Source organism: Oreochromis aureus, linkage group 17 (assembly GCF_013358895.1).
Source record: "Oreochromis aureus strain Israel breed Guangdong linkage group 17, ZZ_aureus, whole genome shotgun sequence".
Classification (NCBI taxonomy): domain Eukaryota; kingdom Metazoa; phylum Chordata; class Actinopteri; order Cichliformes; family Cichlidae; genus Oreochromis; species Oreochromis aureus.
Genome location: NC_052958.1, coordinates 15,611,396 through 15,626,449, shown reverse-complemented (window position 1 = coordinate 15,626,449; position 15,054 = coordinate 15,611,396). Strand labels below are relative to the sequence as shown.

The following is a 15,054-nucleotide window of genomic DNA, read 5'->3' as shown; positions in this document are numbered from 1 at the left end:
CATCTCTGACATTTCTTTTTAAATTAAATTAAACCTCTATTTTCAATAAATTACTGTCACTCCCTGTTTATAATTGCAAAGACCATTTTATCATGTTAATAGTACAAATAAATAAACAAAAAAAAATATTAACAAAGAAAGGAATCAACAACCATTCTGATATGGTCTTTATTATTGGCGACTATAGTGTTGCAGTGCATTTTTTCCCCGTAAATGTTCACAAGGAATCTTGGAGATAAGTCGTGCCTAAAAAATGCAGCGATTTCAGTGGACTTAATGCTGTCAGGAGCACAATCATCATATTGCTGCACCCGTATTTTCTAAAATAGCCATTCTAATGAGAATGTCCCGTCTGTGCAATCAAGGACTCTGCTTGCTTCTCGGCAGGACACTACCTCTCATCTGAACACATGCGCACACATTTGGGGATGGGACTGATGCAGGCATTTCTTTGTCTTTATTTTGTCATTGTTTTGGAGTGGAGGCTGGTGATGGCGTAATGTACAGCTTGTTAATTGTAACTATGAATCCAAAAATCAAACTAAAGTTTCTGCTAGGACTTAAATAAGCTTTAGCTCACAATCCAGCACTTCTTCAACTCTCTGTCCTAAGACAGTGGTGCTGTTTCAAGGGCAGAAAAGTGTCATAGACCACTTTGTAAATTATACAGTACTCAGTCCCAGGAGACCTATAATCCTCATTATCCATAATGTATACATCCAGCATGAGAACCAAAGAAAATGACGATGTTTCTGACTGCTTCTGATGTAAATGATTGTGGCCTGAGTTCACTATATGTTCGCACCCTCTATGGCAGCCACAGCCCTCTGAGACCATTATCCCAGAGTGCTGAAGCACTCTCACCCATATGGACACTAACAGGCACACGTCATGTGTGTAAATTTTACACAGAACTCTTCACAGGAACCCAGGCAGTTTCAAAATCCATCTAATGAAGACTTGTACACGTCATGGAAATAACAGCTGCCGCTTGTGTCTTTAGTACATGAAGGGCAAGCATGTAAAAAAAAGATAAAGAAGATACCTTCTTTTGAACTGTGGATGAGCAATAACCTTAGTTTAAGACGCAAGGGGAGGGGAAGACACGAGCAGGTGATAATAGGGTAAATCCTGAGTCCTGAGGCCACAGTGTCTAGTACACTAAGTATGTGTTGCTGAAAAGATGTAGCATCATGATAACAACTTGTGTTTATGGAACGTCGCCGCACGGACGCATTACTGTCTGCACCGTGTCAGTCATGTTTTGACTAATCACATAACAGAAGATGGCAGAGAAATCATAGGACCCCCACGTTCAAAACAAAACAGGTGAGGTGAAGGGAATTTTAGCAGAATCCAGGCACCAGCAGGGCTTTTAGTGATGGAAAGATTTCGGGAACGCTGGAGGGTGAAACATGCTGAGGCTGGGTGACACACCACTGTTGTCTCAAACAGTTAGACAATACATTGGCCAAATTATTTCCCCGTGGTGAAAATCTGCCTAATGATCCTTGTCTCTGGTGCTCTAATTCATTTATTATGCTAATAGGAAAAGCCTTTAGTCTGATCAGACATTGCATAAACTTAAGTGTGCTTCAGTGTTGTCTAATCATGTAGGAAAATGATTTGAAGGCTCCTAGCAATTCTGCTGCATTATAACACGATGGAAATTATTCACGAAATTGTCAGATGATAAGGGTTTTAAATATCTAATAGGCAGCTTTGGGCGGGGATTGCAATCTTCCTGGCCAACAGCCATTTTAATCCTTCATCAACAAATTTGAGAATTCTGAATAAACGCTCTGTAAGGCTAAACATATAGAGCTGAGAATGGCTCACGGTAGTCTGGCATGACCTAAGGTAAGTTTCTTTTCTGCTGCAAGCAGTGGGCTTACTGTATATGTCAGTAAAAAGGGCCATCAAGGTTATAAAAATGCAGTGTAGGTTCTCCCTTGGCATATGACCCAGGCAGCTGTCTTTACCCACACTCTATCACCTTAATCTCCCAAGAAGTACTTCAGCCTCTGGGGAGGGGGAACTCTGATTTAATAGAGTGACCAACCTGTCTAGCAGACTGTCATCACTGAGGAGAACTAAACATTTGGTAAAGAGCACACTTCCTGACTTGCTTCTACATCCTGACACTTGTCTAAGTCCTCCAAAGATGTAGGAAAAAATGTTGTTGTCTGGTTAGCGAGTATGTTCGGGCAGCCCGGATTATTTTTCAAATCTTCTGTAGCTGCACGAATATCACAAACCCTACATTTTATGGTTGGAAGCTTCAAACTTAATTTTATTTGTGTCATTGTGTGGATGATCTAATTTTATTTTTTATGTAAGGCAAGAAGGCAAGGCTGTCTACTAATCACATTTACATCTGATTACGCAACAAAAGATTTCAGATGGTGGTGTCTATTCTTGAAATATAGCTACACCAGTCAATCACATCAAAACCACCCATTGCATAAGTACCTGGCCAATTCCAGTCTGTACAGGACTGTGCAGGGGTGTCATTTCCTGTAACTGTGACACCTGCAGAAGATCCTTTGGGAATTGTAAAAGGATTTTATTGCCAGATATCCATTAGATGTTCATTTGGTGTCAGTGCTTTGGCAGTACTGAGATGGGTCTGCAACTACCAAGTGCTACTTACAGAAGCTTGCCATGAACGCACTCAATTGACAATTTTTCTTCATGCAGCATTAATGTTGTAAGGGGGCACATTTTAAGATAAAGCAATTAGACCAAGCCAACACCTCGGGCTCTTTGTGTTCCTCTGAAGTTTTGGCGTAATAGCAACGTGTGTTGTCTTACTAATACAAAGGTTACAATTGTTTTTATTGGTAAGTGTTCATGATTAGCATTTGTCTTTATTTTATTTTATTTTATTTTATTTTATTTTATTTTATTTTATTTTATTTTATTTTATTTTATTTTATTTTATTTTATTTTATGAATACCATTTTTGGTTATTGTTCAGATAACTTCCAGCTTGTGGCACGGACGGGTGTATTTAGCAAAATAACCAGTTACTGGATATACAAAGTATATATTTACCAGTTGCATCATAGGTGTAAAGAATGCTTGAGAAACGAAACATAAATGTGTTTTTTAAGGTACTCTGTTTTTTTTCTTTCAAGTTTTTATTCAGTATCACTTACTGAAGCACATTGTTATTTTACATTGTGCATTATTTACACTAGCTTTCTTTGTGTGTTGCTGCCAGCAGTTGTCAGTAGAATAGCATGTGACAGGCAGCAGATGCCGTTATCTTTGGGACTGACAAACCTCTTGGGGATTCAAACATAACAGCATTAATCTGTTGCACTTTAACCTTTAAAACCTAAAAGAAAATATCTAAAAAAAAATATATCTCCCAGGAGTTTGTGTTCTTAAGAAATGCTTAAGAACAAAAACGCCTGAAACAAAAAAACCCCCAAACAAACAAACAAAGATTTACTTTCCATCTCTGAATGTGAATAAGATCTCACCCAGTTTAGTTTTTTTCTTTTAATTCTTGAATATTTCCTACAGGTCAGAGATGATTTATTAACACATTTTAACTGCAGCTAATAGTGTCCTTTAATGGAATTAAGGTATCACTAAGTAATTATTTTAACGATTGATTAATAAAGTAATTTTGAAACACAATATGCCTAATTCCTGTAATCCCAGTTGGGCTTTGTCTTTTCTTTGTTTTATGAGGTACTGAACTGAATTTCTTTGAGTTTTATATTGCTGGTCTAATAAGTCAAACCATTTGAAAATTAACCACCTTTGGCTACAAGCATTGTGATTTTTTTGTATAGATCAGTCAGCGACCTAATTTAGAAATTAGTCAGACAATTAAGAAATAACAAAAGTAGCTTTCTTTGCAATCTTAACACAACTAAACTTGGAAGCTTAAATTAGGTTTTTTCATGCTATTATTAATAGCAGTGATGTGTTGATAGTTATGCTATGTCATTATTTCATATAGAGAAAGTGTTTTTACAGCAAACTGATAAATTATTTTATTTTATTCAATTGATACAGTAGGTGCAGGCTAAACTGGGTAGTTTGCAGTATTACCATATAGATTACAGTGATGGACTCTTGCAGTGGTGCAGGGCAAACTGTGGTATCCATGGTCACTGCTAGATTAGGTCCTGGTAAAAGACAGGCATGGCACTCAGGATTTGCTGACTGGATATTCTCTACATGCAGTTTTTATAAACATCACAAAAAGCAAAAAATTACAATAATAAGAAACATGTGATAAATAAAATAAAAAAATCTGACACTGAGACATAAGAGAGTAGTATAGTAGAGTCACTTCAAAGTTCTTTGGGTTTATGGGTTGTGGTTTCCTTGGCAGTCGATAGTATAGTGGTAATTACTGTTACCTCAAAAGCAAGATGGGTCTGGGTCTCAACCTGTTGGCCTTTCTGTGTTCTCTCAGGCTACATGTTCTCTCAGGGTACTTCCACAGTCGAAGGACAACTAACGATTCTCAGTTGGCCTTAGGTGTGAATTTGAATGCATCTCACCTAATGTCAGCTTGGACTCCAGCCCCCATGACCCTGAATTGAATGGATGGATGTATGGATGACATTTTTGTCATTTTTTTACCTCAATATAAAACTTCATGAGGTCAAGGAAAGACTTTAAGGATTTAATTATATAATGGCAGATGTTGATGGGGATTTGGAATGTAGTGCAAACCATGTTTTGAAGATGGACTACAAAAAGCACATCTTAGATGCTTTGCCACATGTGTTTTTCACATGTTGTTTTATGGAAGCTATAAGTCATGAAATATTACTGTATTAAGGGCTACCGTGGTTGGGAAGCGCATCTTGTAACCGGAAGGTTGCCGGTTCGATCCCCAGCTCTGTCTGTCTTGGTCGTTGTGTCCTTGGGCAAGACACTTCACCTACCACCTACTGGTGATGGCCAGAGGGGCCGATGGCGCGATATGGCAGCCTCGCTTCTGTCAGTCTGCCCCAGGGCAGCTGTGACTAAACTGTAGCTTGCCTCCACCAGTGTGTGAATGTGAGAGTGAATGAATAGTGGAATTGAAAAACGCTATATAAATGCAATCCATTATTATTATTATTATTATTATTGTATTACCAATGTTAAAATAGACAAAAAAGGGAAGTTACCAAATGTAACGGTGAAATAAGAGTGTTTGCTTTCATTTTTGCCACTCATATTGTGTCTTCTCGATGAAGAGATGATGTAATTAAACTTTTGCCTTCATTAAGACTCTCAGTATCTGTGACTGAAGTCAAACTAATTAATGATAATCCTAAAGGCTGGCAATAAAGGAAGGCTTAAAATGAGGACCTAACTAAAGCTGAGTTGACACGCAAAATAATCTCAACTTTACTTTGATCATTTTGATACAGCAGTCTTCATACAGATATAGAAAACTGCTAGACCTGTCTGACAAAAGTAACAACTTCATAAAAAGCTGCTTTTACTAAATCAGATTAAAGCTCACAGTTAACCTGTAAAGTAAAGATATTATTAAAAGCTCAGTTGTATAAGCATCTTAGCAAGTTATACCAAGAGATGGAAGCACATCAGTAATTTACATGAAGATCTGCATCCTTTGTCAGTCATGTTGATCGTTTGTTTTCGTGAACTGTCAGATGGTGCATTGCTCTGAATTGTGAGGCGGCATTATCACCTTTCCTTTTCTTATGGATAGTCCTGTGTATTCTCTGCTAAGGGAGATAAGAAAGGGAGCATTCAAGCACCTTTTTTTCTCAGCAGTCAGACTTCAGCCGCATCTTATTACGGCTGTGACTTAGACAGTTTTCTATCTTTTAACACAGTAACCATCACAAGGAAGAGATCTGACCATGATTAGGGTTGACCACAGACCTGGTTGTGCATTAGTATGAATTTAGCTCACTACAGGTCACAACAAAATAATAAAATTTGCCTACATAGAGAAATGCACATAGAAGGAAATGCATGTGCATTAAAGGAAATGAGGACAGGTGGATACCAAGCTACATTTGATATCCACAGAGATTAAACCATTCATATCACATTTTCATTCATCACAGCATCACCTCAGAATACCCCATCCTGAAATTGCTGTTTTATGTCCAGTGACATCTGCATCTCCACAAGACTCCCCTTAAGAGGGCATTTTCTAACAAAAACATGTTCACACTGCTATGAACTGTCGGAAGTGCTTTGGAGAGATCTCATCGAAAGCATAAGCAATAAAACAAGCCTCCCAGTGTTTCCATTTTTAAATACTCAGAAGGGAAGGTCTATAATGCAGTTTCCTAGTACTTGGTGTCCCCTGACTGAAACTGCCAGGGCCCTCCTTCGAGTGTGGACTCTTGCTTTCCTGCAACATCAGCATTATGTTAGAGAGGAATGAGCGGCGGTTTCTATAAGTCTAAGCGCGGTCATAGATCTCAGTGGACATCTACTCTGGCTCTTCATTATCTGCTCTCAGCTAACATCCCAGTTGGGGGGCAATGTGTCTGGATAAAAAGTCTTTATTATGTAACTGTCTGAAAAGCTGCCTGTCAGCTTGTTTACACGCCAATGCATCAGTCTTCCACTGCTTTTTCATCTCTTTAGAATAGAGAGTCATATGTTTCCAGCATACATTATAGATCGACAGGCATGCCCATCTGGTGAATGTTTTCCTCTGGTTGATTAAGAAATCCAAGTAACAAGTATCTTACTGTATCCTGACTAATGCAGACATCAATCATATTATCAGTAGGTGGATGTTTTTGCACCTACATGTTGAGCCAAATCATTCAGCTTGAAAGACAGTAGAGCATTGACTGTGCTGCCGTCAATTGCTGTGGGTGCTGCCTGGATGAGTGCAAAGCCCAGACCAAACAAGGAGAAAGATTAGTGGATCTGTTTAACCTCAGGGCAAAAGGATACGGTATTAGACCGTGGAGTTTGCTTAGCTGTTTGCACTGCCGTTTGCCTTGCCGTGTGCTCTCCCTCTACAATATGTCTCGACAGTGCAACTCGGAGCTAACGGCACTAATTAGATAAACCACTGAAGGATTTTTTTTTCCATTTCGATTACTTGCACGTGGGATTTTGGAATCAGTGTCGGTCTTGCTTTGGCGTAATGTGTGCCAATCACCCAGTTATATATGTGATCTGTAGTCAATTTACTCAAGTATTTAGTCAAGAAATGCAACTTATCTTAATATTGTGCTACTGCTCATGATGATAATGTGTTCTTTGTCTATAGAGATGTATTAAAGATATTTTTGTCTGAGCTCAAATATGAAGTAATAACTAAAATGGATATAAGATTAAATTAACTGAAGAATTGGAGAAGCAAGCGAAATGAACAGGATTTTAATAAGGATGTGCTCAGGTTAAATTTGGTTTGAAAGTATGAAAGACTGTGGTAGAAACTAATTATTAAAAATTGTGATGCGTTCAAGACACTTGATCACACTGGTCGTGACACTCTATCTTGTTATCACCCATCGGTTTATGACGAACTAAGTGTTTTTCATCGTTTCCATCTTGGTGTTTTCAGATCAGTGTGAAGAGTGAGAGGTGGATCTGACTAAGAAACTGAGCAACCCTGCACACTTGTATACTCGTTGTGACTTCTTAGTCACACAACAGGCCAGGTGTAAAGCACACACCGCTTTTTGCTTCTCTTTTGTCTTCAGTGGGGACCACAATTTACACAATAAGACTTGAAAGTAACAATCACAAACTGATCACGACATGTTTTTACTGTTTTTTTCCCCATAGACTTCAATACATGTGCAGGTCCTTTTTCACATTTAAAGCACTACTTTTTTGGCTTCAGGGATTTTTCCATTTTTATATGGAATCTATGGAAACAGAGCACCGTGGGGTAACTTGTGTCTTGCCTAAGGAAACGTGAACAAGAAGAGCTTGGGGTTTTAACCACTTTTTTCTATCTGAAGCCAGTAATACCATGAAAAAGATGACAAAAAATGTTTAATATACTGTAAAATCTGGAGTTTATTGCAAGTCAATTGCTGTATTGTGAAGTGTTTCCTACGGTGTAACAAAGTTTGTATTAAAAAAAATAGAATAAATACATAAATATAAATACATGAATATGCTGGTGTCTTAATAGGCACCACAACTTTTAACCAACAAAATACATATCTAAATATATATAACAAAATATATATACATGTGCAGCTTTCACTTCTGCTTTCTGCATCATCCCCAACTAGTCTGACATCCAAGTAATAAAAAATATTCAACAAAATATGATATAAACTGTAGCACACTGACACAAGTACAGGAAGAACATTTAAGAAAAAAATGAATTCTTTCATGAAGGTGTGGGAGAAACAATCTGGAACATTTTAAGAGCTCGGAATAGGATCAGTGTGAGACAAGAAGCCATTTTTTTCCCATGGGAGCGATATTTCAGAAGTATCAGAACATGTTCAAAAGCTAACTGTTGTCAAAACAAGCTTCAGTGTGTCTAGGAGAAACTGTCCTAGCAAAGATAACATCTTTACCTGAATTTCCATTTTCTCTTCCACTTAATGCCTCTGCTTCACAATTAGACAAGCTAACTGTGTGGGCCAGTGCAACCACCGGTCTGTTTTGCAGACATAGTGACACTTATGTATATGTTGGCAAATAAGTAACAGAAAATACATTGAAAATGTAGAGGTTAAAATACATTTTTTGACGTTTAATTGCACAGTACAAATTTTTGTCGTAATTCTTAAATAAGCAAGCGGCCTTCACAGGTTTCTATTGTTGTAAATCGGGTATTCCAGCTTGTCTTTTTTCTTGGAGTTTAGATCCATATTTTTTTGCTTTCCCAGCTACTTTACAAAGTAATACCTGCAGCTCTTGCTGATGGTATCTCTTTGGTCATGTTGCTCAGTGTTGTTTAACCTTAAGAAATTCTGGTTCTCTAGATCTCTGACTGTGTCATCTCCATCACTTGGTGTTTGCACTACTCTTCACTGGAACCCGATAGGAATTGAGGTTTGTGCTTAAAGGCTGAACTGGTACCATCACATTTTGAGACATCAAAACATTGAGCGCCACATCATTGGACAGACTCGTCACTTTGACTCCACTCAGAAACTCCATCTAACTGTCACGGTGATTCAAAGTCAAGACAAAAGCGTGTCACTACATTTTCACGGCACTTTAAAACTGACATTAACTGAAGGGTGAAAAAATACCTCAGACAACTGGTAGAAATAATCATATTTCTATGCATTCTTAGCACAAATTGTAGTGTTTTTCATATTGTAATGATGAGCTACTGCATGTGCAGGTACTGATATTCTATTAAGGAGTTTAAGAGCTACCTGCACTTGGAACTGCTGCTGATTTTAAAAAGACCAGACAGAGAAGAGTCTTTGATGTTGCTGCCAATAACCTCCCAATGAGAGGTCGGATTTCTCTTTCCTTCCAGGTGTTATGCTTCTTGTCTGAGTTAAAAAAAAATAATAAAAACAAAACAAAAAAGTACTTGTTCACTGTGTTAGGTTTTCACTGAGTGAAAAGGAAGAGCCAGTATAGCAAATAACAACAATTTGCTCGTTTTAGCTCTCAGGCTGCGAGCAAAAGGGAAAGATTAGATCAAAATCTGCAGATGGAAAAGTCTGCCTGAGATTAGTTTGTGAACACCACCTATGGTTTAAACACTATTGTACAGAGATTTAAGATGATAGTTAAAAAACAGAAAAAAATAATATTTAGGTTTATTCAACTTCATTTATTCAACATAAATGATAAGCAATCTAAATTAGTCTTCGCTCTTTTGATTAAAAGAAAAAATCCTAAAGGTTGGCAATAAGCAGAAATCCAGTCTATCAGCTTTTTCAAATCCTCGCTATTGAAAAATGTGCCTTTACACCATTCATCTTCTTTTCAGTTGAATCCACTTCCTTGGTCAGGCTCAGAATTTTACAAAAGGATGAAAAAGATTTGGACTTAAAAGTTCAGGGTGAGCTTTCCTAGAGAACAGAGCAAGAGTTATCCAACTACAGAGAGAATAAGATTTGAATAAACAGGAGGTGGAGATCACATCCAAAGAGATAAGATGAAACTTCACTTTGCTTTTATTTAAAAATAATCTGCAGGGTGACTGAATCCACCCTGTATACAGTGCCACTGGGGTTTTAATCGTGTATCCCTAGACCAGAAATATGACTGAGATATTTGACTGCAGCACATGATGCACGATCAAAGGTGTGCATGTGTGTGTGCAGGGTCATTTACATTATATATTCCCTTTAAAGAAGTCCAGCATCTGGGAATATTTTTAAAAAGCAGGGTTTAAGCAGATATAGCAGACAGAAAGTATTTGCTGTCTTGCAAAATTATGCTAATGGCTTGTGCATGTGGATTACATTTTTCATTGCTTTTTTAAAATATTTGACATCCTTTTTCATCCTTTTGCTGGTTTAAGAAAGCTGAAAGATACATTTATACTACTCTTCAGCACCATAATCCTTTTGGTGGATTACGAGTAACAATTTTAAAGAAGTACTGCCTTCATGTCGTATCAGCAGCTTTTCAAATCAAGCCTTTAAATCCCTTATCATACGTTTATATTAGGTGTTGCAGATATTCTTTTCTTGCTTTTCCAAATCGCATTTAATGACAGCTGACAGAACTTTTGCTAATACACAGTGAATCATCAAGCGTCACTATCTCTCACAGAGCAAAACCAAGGCTATAGTGAAAGCTAAATACAAACACATGGGAATGCCAATAACCTACCTCTCACACTCTGAAGTAGTACTGATGTAGTACTCTGCCAGCATTTATGCCATGCATACTTGTTGTTATTCTCCTAAAAATATGATTCTTCTCTCAGTTTCTTGCACCAATTTTCTCTGCTGAATTGACCGAATGGGACTGTAACATCAACTGAATAACAACCACCCCACATGTGGTTTAAAACAAATCTTGAGGGCCACTTGAGGCTGGCTCCAGTCTGCTTATTACTAGGTATCAGCATTTGTGCTATACTCCTCCCTAACCAACCTTACCAGCATTTGCTGATGATGTCACAATTCACTACTCCCCATGGAGCCGCTTTCATGGGGAATAGTGTGAATAAAGGACATGTACAAAAGGCATGTGACATCTTACTCAAAAGTGGTAACATGTGAAACGCAAGATCACAGAAATTCGTTGTGAGCCATAAAGTGCTCCTAAATTATTTCTACATGTATGTACCTGTACACCCACAGCATTAGGGGAAGAGAAGAGAGGGAAGGAAATGAGTTAAAATTTAAAGATAAAGTAGATGAAGTTGGAAAAAAAAAATCTTGGAAGACCAAAATACCTCCTAGTGAGATTGGTGGTTCCTTAAATGTAGCATAAAATCATATTATTATTATTACTGCACAATGCTTATTAGTGTACAGTGGCAGATGTAGTTGTTCCCACTGACTCATGCAAATTCGTGCCCTATATGCAACTTTACTATAAGGTGCAAAATGTCTCAATGCTTTTAATGTGCCAAAGTCTTAGCCAACAACAGGTAAGAGAATAACAGAACTAGAATTTTTCACTATATTAAGTGTATATCTGTAAATAAATTGCACTTCATTACACCAGTAATGATGTTTTATTTCCCATCCAGTGAACCCAGTATAATCCTCTGGTCAGAAGAACTATACTAAATTAAGCTCATCTGTGAGTGCAATGTTAGGCTATGCAGAAAATACTGTGTTTTCTTCTATTGAATGGAAAGGTGTCTACCTAATGTGACACATCCAACTTACTGAAAGACAAAATGACAAACAGTTTAGCTTTACATTACCTTGAGGAGAGTCTACACGTTTTGATAATATTGCCTTAAAAAATATGTGCCCGCTCAGTGTGACAATAGGGTCGCTGTAGAGAAGAACAATTCCTCTTTTTGCAGAGAGAAATTGCACATATCATCGTACAAATTTAAGAATGAATCAAAATGTGATAAAATGTTTGTATTTTGGAAAATGTTAGTATATAACTTTTTCACAGGCTGTGAATCATCTCCTAAATCCCTCTGCAAATCATCTTGCAATCCCCTGGGAGGTACCATCCTGTGGTCTGCTCTAGATTAATACTCAGGCATTTCTTTGGAATTGATTATTTAACTTTCTTTAGTATTACGTTTTATCTCCGTCCAGCAGAATGGCTTTGCGCTGTCATAGAGGGCTTTGCCAGTGAACTGAAATCCTCAGTGCAGGTGTGGAAAGCAGAGTGGTGAAGGGGCTCCTTCACTTCTGGACTCCGCTGATAACCTTAACATTTGACCACGTATTGTGTGCAGGCAGCTGGTTTTATGAAAGCTTGTGGCGATGCTTTCCTCCAAACAGATTCGCGTTTTTTTTGTTCTCGCACGGCTTTGAGTTTTGAAAAGAAGAGCAAACTCTTGAAAGGGAAATAGATGGCACACAGCTTCAGTTGCTGCACAGACCTGATTAATGAGCATTTCTTATCAGCGATCTGCTTATTTTTTTGCTAGGACGGAGGAAGCTTCAGACAAATTGAACCGCTCGTTGTAAATGGTCAGTGAAGTGAATTTCTAAAGAGATACATTTTGCATACCTCCAAGGTGGGGGAGTTTGAAATTAATATTTTAAATACTCAGCAGTTTATGTTTCTTAGATTCAAGTTATAACAACAGAGAGTTCTGGCACTCAGATGGCTTTATAATGAATTAGTCAAGCTTGGAAATGAAAACTTCCCCTGTCAGCTGGATGGCAGTCAAACCTGTTTGCACCGCTTCTATGTGAAGAAAAAGATGAAGTGCTTGCATGCTGATTTTGTAACTAGGTTATTGGTCACTCCCCCCTTCTTCCTTTCGCTTACTCACCCTCTCTCTCTTCTTCCATTTCCTCCTCAACTTCTCAGCCATGAGTTTGTTACTAATTACTGGATGACATTTATTTTTTTAAGAAAGCTATTTTTAACCCAAATAATGTGTTGGTAGAGTTTTTCTCTATTAAAAAAAAGGAACAAGATCTTGCTTTAACTGGATACAAACACAACCACTTGACTACTTCTATACTACCAAGCAAGCCCCTCCCCCCACCCCAACTCCCTCTGTCACCAATTCCTATCTTCACACTGGAGCCATTTTCCAGAGCGATTTCAGGGGATAATAGCACTCACAAATCATCCGCTGGGCACTGAAGCCCATAAAACTGATGTGCCTTCACTTCAAAACAATGGAAGGGCCTTATGAAGGGCCTCATGATGTCATAACTTTAGTAAGTGACAGCCTGGACAGGTGTTTTTTGGCCCCAGAATGGGCCAATGACAGCCTAGAAAGGAAAACTTAATCAGCTGCCATATTGAGAGATAGAAAGCCTTTCACATAAGAAGCCATGATAAATTCTCTGTCATCTTCTCCATACTAAACAAACTAACAGCTTTCAGCTTAAAAACCAGCCCCCTAACTCAAGTGACTAATGCCTCACTGTATCTATGGCTAAGTATGGCTAAGTTTTATTTTGTTTGTTTTTTAAACTTAAAAACTGAAGACTAAACACAGATCTACATGAGAGTTTTGTACCAATAAGTGTTTCTTGGGTTTTGCTTGAAAGTAATAAATTATTCATATGGTCAGGTTAACAGGCACTATAAATCTCTGGAGTTTTTTTAAAAATGTAATTGAGTCGGTCAAATATCAGTGGAACTGACACCCTGATTTGAACGCATATTGGAGATTAAATTCAAAATGAATTAACTTTATTTTTCACAGGGAAAATCAGTGTTATCCACATGACACGTTGCCTCCTTTAATTAACTTCCGCTGCACTTGTTGACATTCTTTGTAAAGGGTGTATGAGTTAAGCACACCCCCAGTGTGGAAAGATTCAAAAGTCACTTACATGCTAAAAAGAATTATGAATGACTGAGGAGCATGGCCTGACTGAAAATTGATCGAGTTAGCCGTGTTACACCTGGTCTCGTAGCATTTCACATCCTTCATGCACAGTGAGTTTGATGCATTTTTCAATAAGTAGCTCCGTGGCAGCACAACCTTTTCATACTTGTGTTTCTCTGTAGGGAAAATTTGTTTGGATGAAACCATGTTGCCTCCACAGATCCAAGCCATTACTTCAAAGAGACAGGGTGGGGATGATCTTTGCATGACGGATGCAGCTTTCCTAGCTGTGGGTGCTGCAGAACGAGCAGCGTCTCATATCTGGGCTTCAAGTTCCATTGCCCTGCAACTGCTACAAACAAAAACACAAACTGAAAGTAACTCCCCCTTTTCCAAGATGGATACTTAGTGTTATTATTATCATTTTCTGGTTTACCAGACCCAGTGTCATTTAGTGGGCAGACGCTGGGTCTGGTAAACCAGAAAATGTCATGTATTTCTTGTATATGTTTTTCCGTATGTTATGTTTTGGTGGTTTTCTCTCCCTTTTTTTGTCCTTTCTCCCTGTGTGCTCCCGGATGTTTTGGGGTCGCTGAGGGGACTGCGACCCGGAAGTGTTCCCGCACTGGGGACTGCCGCACCTGCCGCTCATTAGCCCTCACCAGCTGCAGCTGATGGCTTCATGAGGAGCGTCTTATTTAAGAAGGTGGCGGCGCTCCAGTCGGCGCGGGATTATACTAAGTCGAACCTGAGTCGGGAGTCAGGAGTCAGGAACGTCGTCACGAGGGGAAATCACGGAGTGGAATCAGGGTTTTGGAGTTGTCACCTTTTCACTGCTATGGACACGTGCACTGTGTGGGATTCATAGAGGAATCGCCACAGGAGTCACAGTGCTTGAATTGTATATAGTTGTCGTTTCTGTCCACTCACCATAAATAAATCCACTGTCCTTCACTAGAGTCTCGCGTTTGGGCCCTACTTTCTCTACATCTCCAGGGTCTGCCGTCGCAGCCCGTGACAGAAAATGAGGACCAGAAATAAGCAAATTATCCCCACACCTATAAACTATTAGATTCCAGGGTGTTAAAATTGCCAATTTACAAATGCTCTGACTTGCCCTGACTGCACATCACGAAATGTTCTACTTGCATTTAAATTTACTCTACTAGTGCTTATTAAACACATTGAAATTACAGTCTGAGTTT

General features: G+C 38.5%; 1 protein-coding gene across 1 annotated transcript in view; it reads right to left on the bottom strand.

Annotated features, from left to right (window-relative positions):
* The window catches only part of chrm2a (cholinergic receptor, muscarinic 2a), an 86,006-nt gene that overhangs the window by 54,368 nt on the left and 16,584 nt on the right, over positions 1-15,054 (bottom strand). The window lies entirely within an intron of this gene.